Consider the following 11925-nt stretch of genomic DNA (forward strand, 5'->3'; position numbering starts at 1 on the left):
ATCATGAACTTTCTCATATAATTTGACATTGGCCCTTTGGAATTCTGGGTCAGGTACACTCAATAACCATAAACAGGTAATTTTAAGATAAATATTTCCTTATATTCATTAAATAAATCATTTATTCATTCACCAATAATTTAGTTACTGATAGCAACTGCTTCATCTTCCAGAAATCGCAGTTTGTCACCGTAAATCATGAAAACGCTGCTTAGTCTCGATATCAGGGAGAAAACTGTTTATTCACATTTCTTAATATCAGACAAATAATTTGCATACACTATGGCTGATCTTGTGAATATTGAAATAAGAACATATATCGCCCGTTTCATCACCATTCTCATCATCGCCTTCTCTGTCCGACTCGTTGGCTGAATGCTCAGCGTACTAGCCTTCGGTTCAGAGGGTCCCGGGTTCGGTTCCCGGCCGGGCGGGCGGGGATTTTAACATTCATTGCTCAATTCCAATGACCCGGAGGCTGCGTGTTTGAGCTGTACCCAACATCCCTGGAACTCACACACCATACATAACACTGTCCTTCTCGACAATAACACGCAATTACCTACACATGGCAGATGCCGTCCACCCTCATCGGAGGGTCTGTCTTACAAGGGCTGCACTCGGCTAGAAATAGCCACACGAAATTAAAAGTACCTTTCCTCTGACTGTGGATTGACTCTCATGTGATTGATGAACTTCATATAGAATGGTCGACTGCTCATGTCGATGCATGGCAGGAGATCCCTTAAGTAGTTTAATAGGTGCGAGTTTTGGCAACAACAAACGTCTAGTTTTCTTTCTGTTCAGATCTGTCACCTCGAATGTTTCTTCTGAGGAATAAATTATTTTGTAGGAGACAATTTCTGGTATATCTAAAAGATACTTCATTCACTTTATCTTTTTCCAAACCACAGGGCTCCGTTCTGTGTTAATTTTTTGTGTATATAATGACTTCCCATAAAATCTTTAAAGCTGTAAAAGTACTTCTGTTCCCGCTCTATTACAATTAAGGGTGGATTTCGGGGAACCGTTTCTAATAATTTGGCCCAGTCTCCTGGCAGTTCTAATTCAACATTTAGTGTTTTCTTTGTCTCCTCAATTGCTGCGAGAATTGAATCAGCTTCCAACTGAATATGTCCAACTTCAAGAAACATTGGTTGATTTCCAAATATCCTCCATGAATCATGAATTCTTCCATTACTCTCAGAAACATGACAGCAATAAGAATATTTCAGTTTTGTTCGGAATATGATTCGCTATACAGGTGACCTCTACAATTTCCTAGGTCCGTTTCATCAAATAATCATATAGACAAGAAGCTATTCCTTGACCAACTCTTCCGGCCACAGATTCATTCCAAATGTAACATACTGGATAACATTTCTTAAGTCTCTTTTCATAGACGGTTTAGCTGAAGTTCCAAAGTTGTCTTTTGTACAGTGCCACACCACAACGTAGAAAAGGAGTGGGTAGATATTTCTGCAAATCAAAGGCCAGGGTTACAATATTGGATTTCTGCTCAGCTTTCTTTTGATCACTTTCTTCCTGGTCATAAGCATTCTGGGCTAAATTCAAATGTTGCTGTAGTTCCACTTCAACCTCACAACGTTATCATTAGCGTTATCATTGTACTCCTACCTTCAGAACATAATGATGACTGAAGTCGTGGTTTATCTGGTAGGCTTACATTTTGTCGTCCAGACTCCTCACATACTACATTTATGACATCTGACCGATCATTTTTTGTAAATCGTTTGAAGCTTGCACAGGGCTTGAACCAAGCCACAGCATTATGTGCACTAATGTAAATCAATGCAGAGTTTCACTTAAGCATCACTACGAGCGCTAATGTGAATCAATGCAGAGTTTCACTTAAGCATTACTACGAGCGCTAATCTGAATCAATGCAGAGTTTCACTTAAGCACCATTACCAGCGCTAATGTGAATCAATGCAGAGTTTCACTTAAGCACTACTACGAGCGCTAATATTAATCAATGCAGAGTTTCACTTAAGCACCATTACGAGCGCTAATGTGAATCAATGCAGAGTTTCACTTAAGCACCATTACGAGCGCTAATGTGAATCAATGCAAAGTTTCACTTAAGCACCATTACGAGCGCTAATGTGAATCAATGCAGAGTTTCACTTAAGCACCATTACCAGCGCTAATGTGAATCAATGCAAGAGTTTCACTTAAGCACCATTACCAGCGCTAATGTGAATCAATGCAGAGTTTCACTTAAGCACCACTACGAGCGCTAATGTGAATCAATGCAGAGTTTCACTTAAGCACCACTACGAGCGCTAATGTGAATCAATGCAGAGTTTCACTTAAGCACCATTACGAGCGCTAATGTGAATCAATGCAGAGTTTCACTTAAGCACCATTACCAGCGCTAATGTGAATCAATGCAGAGTTTCACTTAAGCACCACTACGAGCGCTAATGTGAATCAATGCAGAGTTTAACTTAAGCACCACTACGAGCGCTAATGTGAATCAATGCAGAGTTTCACTTAAACATCACTACGAGCGCTAATGTGAATCAATGAAGAGTTTTACTTAAGCACCACTACGAGCGCTAATGTGAATCAATGAAGAGTTTTACTTAAGCACCACTACGAGCGCTAATGTGAATCAATGAAGAGTTTTACTTAAGCACCACTACGAGCGCTAATGTGAATCAATGCAGAGTTTCACTTAAACATCACTACGAGCGCTAATGTGAATCAATGAAGAGTTTTACTTAAGCACCACTACGAGCGCTAATGTGAATCAATGTACAGTTTCACTTAAGCACCACTACGAGCGCTAATGTGAATCAATGCAGAGTTTCACTTAAGCACCATTACCAGCGCTAATATTAATCAATGCAGAGTTTCACTCAAGCACCATTACCAGCGCTAATGTGAATCAATGCAGAGTTTCACTTAAACATCACTACGAGCGCAAATGTGAATCAATGCAGAGTTTCACTTAAGCACCACTACGAGCGCTAATGTGAATCAATGCAGAGTTTCACTTAAGCACCACTACGAGCGCTAATGTGAATCAATGCAGAGTTTCACTTAAGCACCACTACGAGCGCTAATGTGAATCAATGCAGAGTTTCACTTAAGCAACATTACGAGCGCTAATATGAATCAATGCGGAGTTTCACTTAAGCACCATTACGAGCGCTAATGTGAATCAATACAGAGTTTCACTTAAGCACCATTACGGACGCTAATGTGAATCAATGCAGAGTTTCACTTAAGCACCACTACGAGCGCTAATCTGAATCAATGCAAAGTTTCACTTAAGCACCATTACGAGCGCTAATGTGAATCAATGCAAAGTTTCACTTAAGCACCATTACGAGCGCTAATGTGAATCAATGCAGAGTTTCACTTAAGCACCACTACGAGCGCTAATGTGAATCAATGCAGAGTTTCACTTAAGCACCACTACGAGCGCTAATGTGAATCAATGCAGAGTTTCACTTAAGCACCACTACGAGCGCTAATGTGAATCAATGCAGAGTTTCACTTAAGCAACATTACGAGCGCTAATATGAATCAATGCGGAGTTTCACTTAAGCACCATTACGAGCGCTAATGTGAATCAATACAGAGTTTCACTTAAGCACCATTACGGACGCTAATGTGAATCAATGCAGAGTTTCACTTAAGCACCACTACGAGCGCTAATCTGAATCAATGCAAAGTTTCACTTAAGCACCATTACGAGCGCTAATGTGAATCAATGCAAGGTTTCACTTAAGCACCATTACGAGCGCTAGTATGAATCAATTCAGAGTTTCACTAAGCACTACTACGAGCGCTAATCTGAATCAATTCAGAGTTTCACTTAAGCACCATTACGAGCGCTAGTATGAATCAATGCAGAGTTTCACTTAAGCACCATTACGAGCGCTAATGTGAATCAATTCGGAGTTTCACTTAAGCACCATTACGAGCGCTAATGTGAATCAATGCAGAGTTTCACTTAAACACCATTACGAGCGCTAGTATGAATCAATACAGAGTTTCACTTAAGCACCACTACGAACGCTAATCTGAATCAATGCAAAGTTTCACTTAACCACCATTACGAGCGCTAGTATGAATCAATGCAAGGTTTCACTTAAGCACCATTACGAGCGCTAATGTGAATCAATGCAGAGTTTCACTTAAGCACCACTACGAGCGCTAATCTGAATCAATGCAAAGTTTCACTTAAGCACCATTACGAGAGCTAATCTGAATCAATGTACAGTTTCACTTAAGCACCATTACGAGCGCTAATGTGAATCAATGCAAAGTTTCACTTAAGCACCATTACGAGCGCTAATGTGAATCAATGCAAAGTTTCACTTAAGCACCATTACGAGCGCTAATATTAATCAATGCAGAGTTTCACTCAAGCACCATTACGAGCGCTGATCTGAATCAATGCAGAGTTTCACTTAAGCACCACTACGAGCGCTAATGTGAATCAATGTACAGTTTCACTTAAGCACCACTACGAGCGCTAATGTGAATCAATGCAGAGTTTCACTTAAGCACCATTACGAGCGCTAATGTGAATCAATGCAAAGTTTCACTTAAGCACTACTACGAGCGCTAATATTAATCAATGCAGAGTTTCACTTAAGCACCACTACGAGCGCTAATGTGAATCAATGCAGAGTTTCACTTAAGCACCATTACGAGCGCTAATGTGAATCAATGCAAAGTTTCACTTAAGCACTACTACGAGCGCTAATATTAATCAATGCAGAGTTTCACTTAAGCACCATTACGAGCGCTAATCTGAATCAATGCAAAGTTTCACTTAAGCACCATTACGAGAGCTAATCTGAATCAATGCAAAGTTTCACTTAAGCACCATTACGAGCGCTAATGTGAATCAATGCAAAGTTTCACTTAAGCACCATTACGAGCGCTAATATTAATCAATACAGAGTTCCACTTAAGCACCACTACGAACGCTAATCTGAATCAATGCAAAGTTTCACTTAACCACCATTACGAGCGCTAGTATGAATCAATGCAAAGTTTCACTTAAGCACCATTACGAGCGCTAATGTGAATCAATGCAGAGTTTCACTTAAGCACCATTACGAGCGCTAATGTGAATCAATGCAAAGTTTCACTTAAGCACTACTACGAGCGCTAATATTAATCAATGCAGAGTTTCACTTAAGCACCACTACGAGCGCTAATGTGAATCAATGCAGAGTTTCACTTAAGCAACATTACGGACGCTAATATGAATCAATGCAGAGTTTCACTTAAGCACCATTACGAGCGCTAGTATGAATCAATGCAGAGTTTCACTTAAGCACCATTACGAGCGCTAATGTGAATCAATTCGGAGTTTCACTTAAGCACCATTACGAGCGCTAATGTGAATCAATGCAGAGTTTCACTTAAGCACCATTACGAGCGCTAGTATGAATCAATGCAGAGTTTCACTTAAGCACCACTACGAACGCTAATCTGAATCAATGCAAAGTTTCACTTAACCACCATTACGAGCGCTAGTATGAATCAATGCAAAGTTTCACTTAAGCACCATTACGAGCGCTAATGTGAATCAATGCAGAGTTTCACTTAAGCACCACTACGAGCGCTAATCTGAATCAATGCAAAGTTTCACTTAAGCACCATTACGAGAGCTAATCTGAATCAATGTACAGTTTCACTTAAGCACCACTACGAGCGCTAATCTGAATCAATGCAGAGTTTCACTTAAGCACCATTACGAGCGCTAATGTGAATCAATGCAGAGTTTCACTTAAGCAACATTACGAGCGCTGATCTGAATCAATTCAGAGTTTCACTTAAGCACCATTAGGAGCGCTAATGTGAATCAATGCAGAGTTTCACTTAAGCACCACTACGAGCGCTAATGTGAATCAATGCAGAGTTTCACTTAGGCACCGTTACGAGCGCTAATGTGAATCAATGCAGTGTTTCACTTAAGCACCACTACGAGCGCTAATCTGAATCAATGTACAGTTTCACTTAAGCACCACTACGAGCGCTAATGTGAATCAATGCAGAGTTTCACTTAAGCACCATTGCGAGCGCTAATGTGAATCAATGCAGAGTTTCACTTAAGCACCACTACGAGCGCTAATGTGAATCAATGCAGAGTTTCACTTAAGCTCTTATAACTACAATCGATATGGGTATTTTTCAAAAAGTCAAACAGCACATAAGCGTATTGAAGCAAGGAACATGTTACAGAAAGAATTATGCAAATAAGAGAACTTGGCTAGGACTTGAATCAATAAGAAAACGAGTTAAGGAACAAGCGATTTTAGGCGGTTTTCCCGGAACTGCATTCAAGCTGGAACTTATTTTTCGAAATTTGCTTTCTAGAGTAGTAGCTATCGAAGTCTCACTATTTTAAACATTTTAGAGGCCTTTAGCCCTTTAACCTCCGGCACCATTGGGGATATTGCTTAATTTTACCCTTTTCCTGGTATGAGGCCCCTACTTTTTCTGCTAAGAAATGTTTCCCACTTTAAAATGCAGGGAAATTCTCTTGGAAAATTTTGTATTATCTTACTCGAACCAGTATTCAGTGACGGGCAATTGTATGTAGCAGTACCGGTGTTAAGTGTTCATAAAGCCATAGAAAAGTTCAGGTGAAGGAGTATGACTACGGCAGGCATATCGAAACGAGTTATTTGACCTATTTGTGAGGGGTTCACTAGTTTATATTAGGATGGTGAAATCTTTTATTGCCACTGAAATCGTTTAAGAAATAATTTGACAACATATCAAGTAAATAAAATTTCTTATAATTGCTCTTCTGTTCGGGACAAGAATTAAATATATAGCTTATAATTATAACTGAAATATTCCGTGGAAACCTTTCTCTTGAATGTCGGTATTCAAATTGCTTGTTAATAGACACACGTTGGTGGCAATTAGATTTCCTCGTAGAATAATGCCATGCCTCTCAGCCACGTAGATTTCATTTTCAATCGACATATGCTAACTCCATCACACGTGTTGAGTGGTGAAATTACCAGGCGACACAGTCAACTGGATACCGTGCCATACCATACCGGGTTAAACGGAGAACGTATCTCTCAACTCTGTGCAAGGGAATGCGAGGATCCTTACATAAAATGTAGAGAGGTGTAATACAGACCTACACTGCTCTTACCTCCTGCACTGAAGTATGTGGGTGCAATCTCTATATTAAAAGAGTTTACTAAAACAACTTCGTCCGGCGCCCCTCACTTCATGCCAAAATAAGTTCCTACAGTGCGGTACTCTAAGGTTAATTTTCCTTTACATATAAACATGGGGAAATTAACACATTAAAATGTTTCTGATGGAGTGCATATCTGCATGCGTTTCGGAGGCGTGACCAGTCCTAAGGAAAATACTTGTTAGTACGAGCAATGCGGGAGACGAGGTCTTACTCGAGCAGCGAAGGTATGTATAGCTTCGTGATCTACGTCCAGCAAAAAGGTCGCTGATATAACACACAATTTTATGGCCAAAACTATTCCGGAAGATACGTATTATGGGAATAAAAGAAACATGATGATTTTATGTAAAATAATGTTTTCCCGTTAAGGGGAGTACGTACCTCAATTTTTGTAAAAATTTGCGAATTTCATTTTAATGTATTTTAGTATTCTTTGGTATGTGCACAATAGAGCACCGTTTTTTATTTCAGTGAAATCGCGTTACAAGTGCCCATAATTTGGATATTCCATGGTCCATCCCATTTACAAGGCCAGGAGTGTGAGGGAGTGGTTCAAGGAACACAGTGGTGAGTTGCAATTGATCTGATGGCCTCCCAACTCGCCAGATCTTAACTCGATCGAACATCTTTGATGTGATTGAACGTGGCCTCAAAGGTCATAGCTCCCCTCCCCAGAATATGCGGACATCAGGTGACTTGTGTGTGCAGATGTGGTGCCATCTCCCTCCAGAGACCTCCGTAGTTCTCATTGCTTCCATGCCAAGACGCATGGACTCAGCGCGCCGATCTATCTGCTCTAGAGGTTGCGGCGAGAACGCTCACGGCGCAAATACATCGCCTCTGGCCTCTTTAGCGATTTTGGTCATTTGCTTGGCTGTTAATTGTAACAAATGGTCGTAACAGTAAGTTAAATTTGCAAATTGCTCAACAGATATATCTACCAATCCTACGAAATATTTTGTTATTTCCGACAAATGAAATCCGTTGACCGTGAATGTTTAAGTTGTGGTTGCCCGAAGTTGTTATTGCGTGGATCTGTTATTGGTTGGCTCATCAATGCAACAATTTGATCTTGCTATGAGTTTAATTTAGAATTTACTTCCTTTACTTGGTATATCGTGCGCTGGCTGTACTTTCCGAACTAAAATTATACATCCTCTCATTACTCCGTGGTTGCACGTGCTTGCATCATCTTTTCCTCGTGATGGCTGGCCATACTCAAGGCCGAATGATTCCGATATCCTTGAATTTTCAGATTATTTAGACAGTAATTGTGTGAAGACTTTCACAGAGTCACAGGTGCTTACCATGCATCGGACGGTGAAGATCCTGACATCGATGACAATCACGTGTACGGTGAATAACTTTGTGTCATACCTCATAAGTGAATTGCAGCATTCACATCATATTAATATCAAATTATTCAGAATTAAGTGTTCTTTCTTTCACATTAAAGATTAAAGAAGAAATACGCAATAATGCCTGGTCTTTCTGTCATTGAAAACTATTAATCATTTTTCAAGTATTATTTTCAAATTTTAATCATTTGTTCGTGTTAAAAATTAAGAGTACGTCCAGGGGATATTTATTTCTGAAATGCTCATAGTTTCCTGTATTAGTGTGATTAATGTCATTTTAATATGTGTTAAACTGTTTATGTGCTGACTTTTTAATTTGGTCGAAAACTGCTGCATATAGGCTTAGTGCAAGCGGGCAGGTTAATTCACCTTCACAGACCCATAACAGGCTGCCGGGGTTTGACCAGTCTTAAAAAAATAGTTCGAATGAATAGCATTGGGAGATGCGATGTTTTGTATTTTAACCCACGATATATCTTTTGTTTCTGCGTGTAGTCTTCCTTTGATGAAATGTTTCGGTATTTCTCTTACAGACAAGAGCATTGAGCCGCATAGTTTGCGACTGTGTCCTCATCCCGAGTACCAGCACTAAACCTTTACACACGTTCATGTTTACAAGGTACACAGTTTCAATATAACGGTCACCACAGTCCACAAATTTAATGATAAACTGAAACCGAAACGTTGAGCTTTCGAGATAAACTCTACACTAGAGAATGATTTCTCAACAAACGGTCCAATAATATACGGCAGTGAATGGTAGGAGAAGTTAAACTAAGGATTGTTTTTGCGATATGCAAAATGGAATGCTAACACCAGAGTAAAGGATGGCTTACCAATCCTCGGAGACCTTGTTCATGTATCGCCAACCTTAGAGAACGTTCCAGCAGATTTACAGCTCGTAAATCACAGTAAACACTTAAGGTAGCAACATCACATATCAGTGAGTTAATTCGTTTGGCTGTTTGGAGATGTTCCCCTATAAAGCTACACAATGCATACATAACGGAACATGAGGCATGGAATTATGCAAAACTGTAGGTGCGTTTACAATGTGAGTATTCAACTTAACAGTAAAATACTACCTTAGAATTACTGAGGTAAGACCTGTCACTTTCACATGTCAGTGGGGGGAGGGAATTTACGCGCTATTATTTTCAACTCTAACTAGTTTCAATATGCCTGTGATCTTACAGTATTTCGATCAGCTAACAATAATTGCATTCACAAACAACAAAGATGGTTGCAGTAAGTCACAAACCATAGGAACATCATATATAAATAATTATTATTTAAAACACAAGCAGCAAGGCAGGCCTTCAGATCTCTTTTGAGAAAACAAAATGTTAAACTAATATCAAACTGGTACCCAGAGAGCTCACAGTGGGTCAAGAAAAAATTATTCGAGTAAGTAATATCTTGCAGAACTGATAACGCCAAACTTGTCCGGGAAAGAAGTCTTTACATTACGGATGAACAAAGTGGAAATGGAGTACCATTTTACCAAGGACGTCTACAACAAAAGGTCCAAGCAAAGCTGAGGCATTACTGCAGTGTCATCCGTCCAGAGGTCTTATACGCTGCAGAATGGCCTGCAATGAACAAAAAAGGCCTGATCGACAAATTGGAGGCCAAAGAAAGGAAGACGTTGAGAAGGATCTTAGGTCCCGTCAAGGAGAACGCGGATTACAGAAGACAGCGTAACGACGAACTATACGCCCACATAAAGAAGATTACCGATACATCTGTAAAAGAAGTATTATCTTTTATGGGCACGTGACACGAGACTGACCAACCACATCATAATCTTCTTTCAGCAGAAGAAAACCAAAAGGGCTTGCTTCATTGAGGTGGACAGAGACCTTGAAGAAGTGTGAGTCACACGTAATGACATCCAGAAGCGTGTTCCACTTGGAGCGTTCCAGAGTTTCCGAGACAAGCCAAAATTAAAAACAGGAAACGCATGGACGCAAGAGAGGAACGAACGACACCGAGAACGCATGCGGAAGTATCCAGTTGAAATGACGTGGTCCGAAGCAAAATTTTGAAACTAAATCAAACCAAATTAAGAAAACCTTATACATTTTTTTGGCAATTAATCTCCATTTCTACATCAAAACTTGGACCTTGTTTTCAAACAATTTCATGTGTCACCCCGGGAGGAACTTTTGGGGGGGGGGGGGAGGTCTGTACCGGGCGGTACACCTCCACTCCGCTAATTTAAAATGTGCGCCTGTTGAAACTCCTCTGCTGGAGGAAGTCTGAACTTTATCTACGCTATTAATTCTCTACTTTCTCAGAAGATGTCACCACGTGGAAAATTTTGAGTTTTTGAATTGTGTCGTTTTTGATGTGGTTTTGTTTCACTTGAAGTAAGAAGTGTGAACTTTCTCTTCTAGAGGACACTGCTGAAGATCAACAATAGTGCAACCTAGTGCGGAGTCAAAGAACTATTTTGTTGGAGAAATTTTTATTTCAAATGTTTGTCTTTGCTAAAAAATTTTTCAGTTATTGTTTAAGTTGGCTGTATACCCCTCTCTTTCCCCTTGTTTTGCATTTAACCAATCCTGAATTTCTTTGAGTTATTTCCGACCAATCCGATGTATCTTCCCCCAACTTGGATATGTTTCTGTACCCGAGCCAATAAAAAGTTTTTGGGAGGTTGTTTTCATTCCCCTAACGCCTAGAACCTTCCGCGAGAGGATATAAACTGCTGATTTTAGGGTCTCCGGGCCACTTCTGTTCCATCTTTCAGTGTATAAAGTACATAGCAGGAGGCGGGAAGCGCCTCTTTCCTCGGCAGCGGTCATCAATAAGGTAATGGCCGATTAATAAATTCTTTCTTTGCTATCTCAGCAGTTTAACTCTCGGGGCGGGTGCGAGGCGTTCCTCCATGTAACCTTTTCCTAAAATGTAACGATCTTTTCTTCTATTCTCTTTTAAGCTGCATATTGGGATAGAGAGTGCTAACCCTCTCGAGCTCCCACTCACATTGTCTTGAGGTGAACTTATTTTCTCAACCTATTCTTCGTTAATGGAAAACAAATTGCTCTTTTCTAAAGTCACCTCGGTAGAATGGGATTAGCCCTTGCATTAGTGGCCTAGAGCCAGATTAGGTTTTTTTAAACAAGTGTATTAGGAGTGCAAGTTCGCCTCCTCTCAAATTGTTATTTTAGAGGTCATGTAATTGCCCATTTTTATTTAATAGACCTCAGTAGGTTGGGTATTTTACCCCTGTGTCTATGTCCAGTGAGGACAACTTGAAGGTGGAGTTTGGTTTAAATTTTGAGAGCGAGTGGCTCTTTTGAAAATTGAATGTTGTATGCCTCGTGGAGGCTTTTCTGTGTA

The sequence above is a fragment of the Anabrus simplex genome, chromosome 1 (genome assembly GCF_040414725.1).
Source record: "Anabrus simplex isolate iqAnaSimp1 chromosome 1, ASM4041472v1, whole genome shotgun sequence".
Taxonomy (NCBI): Eukaryota; Metazoa; Arthropoda; class Insecta; order Orthoptera; family Tettigoniidae; genus Anabrus; species Anabrus simplex.